This window comes from Mandrillus leucophaeus, unplaced genomic scaffold, assembly GCF_000951045.1.
Source record: "Mandrillus leucophaeus isolate KB7577 unplaced genomic scaffold, Mleu.le_1.0 Scaffold199, whole genome shotgun sequence".
Taxonomy (NCBI): domain Eukaryota; kingdom Metazoa; phylum Chordata; class Mammalia; order Primates; family Cercopithecidae; genus Mandrillus; species Mandrillus leucophaeus.
In genome coordinates this window covers 828,133-830,087 of record NW_012102020.1, presented here as the reverse complement: position 1 = coordinate 830,087, position 1,955 = coordinate 828,133, and the positions used below count along the sequence as shown (strand labels likewise).

At 45.4% G+C, this 1,955-nt stretch overlaps 1 protein-coding gene across 1 annotated transcript in view; it reads right to left on the bottom strand.

Annotated features, from left to right (window-relative positions):
* The window catches only part of TCTEX1D2 (Tctex1 domain containing 2), a 35,496-nt gene that overhangs the window by 22,185 nt on the left and 11,356 nt on the right, over window positions 1-1,955 (bottom strand). The gene's annotated exons all lie outside the window — the stretch shown is intronic.

Below are 1,955 nucleotides of genomic sequence, written 5' to 3'. Positions count from 1 at the left end.
CAGCCTCCCAAAGTGCCGGGATTACAGGCGTGAGCCACCACGCCCGGCCCAAAAACTTTTTTTTTTAAACAAAGGCAATGGCTAAGAATTTTCCCAAACTGATAAAAAAAAATCAACCTGGTTGGGTGTAGTGGCTCACACCTGTAATCCCAGGACTTTGGAAGGCCAAGCGTGGTGCTGGGCACCCATAATCCCAGCTACTCGGGAGGCTGAGGAAGGAGAATCTCTTGAACCCGGGAGGCAGAGCTTGCAGTGAGCCAAGATCGCATCACTGCACTCCAGCCTGGGCGACAAGAGCAAAACTCCATCTCAAAAACAAAACAAAATCAACCCATAGATTCAAGAGACTCTGAGAACTCCAAGCAGAATAAATATAAAGAAAGTAATAGTGGCTAGAGAGAATACATCATCTTCAATTGAATAATAAAACTTACAGCTGACTTATGAACAGAAACAATGGAAACTAGAAGACAATGTAATCACTTATCTACCTACCTACCTACCTATCTATCTGAGGCAGGGTCTCACTCTGTCACCCAGGCTGGAGTGCAGTGGCACAATCACGGCTCACTGCAGTCTCAACCCTCCTAGGTTGAGGACCTCAAGCCGTCCTCCCACCTCAGCCTCTCAAGTAGCTGGGACCACAGGCGTGTGCCACCATGTCCAGCTTATTTTTGTATTTTTTTGTAGAGACAGGGTTTTGCTGTGTTGCCCAGGCTGGTCTGGAACTCCTGGGCTCAAGTGATCCTCCTGTCTCAGCTTCCCAAAGTGCTGGGATGACAAGTGTGAGCCACTACGCCCGGCCCTGATGGGAGACTTTATAATAGACGGATCCATCGACAGTATCTGAACTCCACGATCAACCTTAACCAGGTAAAAAGAGATGACCAGCTGTTTTGTACCTCCTGAGAAGACGTAATAAGATGTACAGAAAACAGTCTTTCCCCAACCTCAAACCTATGGCTAATTAAGACTAGACCTAACTACTTATTTTCAAGAAGTACAGGAAATAGAAGACATACTAAACAATACCATAGGTATGTAAATCAGCAAATGCCAGAATATAGGAAACTCTACAGGACAAACAAACCAATTTCTTCAACAAATAAATGGCAGGAAAATAAATAAATAAATAAATAAATGACTGGGCATGGTGGCTTACACCTGCAATCCCAGCACTTTGGGAGGCCAAGGTGGGTGGATCACCTGAGGTCAGGGGTTCGAGACCAACCTGGTCAACATGGTGAAACCCCATCTCTACTAAAAATACAAAAATTACCTGGGCGTGGTGGTGAGCACCTGTAATCCCAGCTACTCGGGAGGCTGAGGCAGGAGAATCACTTGAACCTGGCAGGCAGAGGTTGCAGTGAGCCAAGATCATGCCACTGCACTCCAGCCTGGGTGAGGAAGCAAGACTCTGTCATAAAAATAAAATTAAATGGCAGGATTAAAAGAGGAAAGAAAGAAATGAGGCAGCAAAAATGACAGATTAAAGTAAATTTAAAGCCAGATGCCGTGGTGTGCACCTATAGTCCCAGCTACCTGGCAGGCTGAGGTGGGAGGACCACTTGAGCCAAGGAGTTCTAGTCTGTAGTGTGTTATGATCACGTCTGTGAATAGCCACTGCACTCCAGCCTAGGCAATATAGCAAGATCCTGTGTCTTAAAAAAAAAAATCCTAATTTACATATTAACCAAATGCAATGTGTAGACTTTATTTGAATCTTAATTTGAAAAAATTGTAAAAAAGAAAATAATAGGTCTGGCATGTTGGGTCAAACCTGTAATTCCACCACTTTAGGAGGCCAAGGCCGGTGAACTGCCTGAGCCCAGGAGTTCAAGACCAGACTGGCCAACAGAGTGTGACCCATCTCTGCCAAAAAATAAATAGAAAATTAGCCAGGTGTGGTGGTGCACATCTGCAGTCCCAGCTACTCAGGAGGCTGAGGCGGGAGG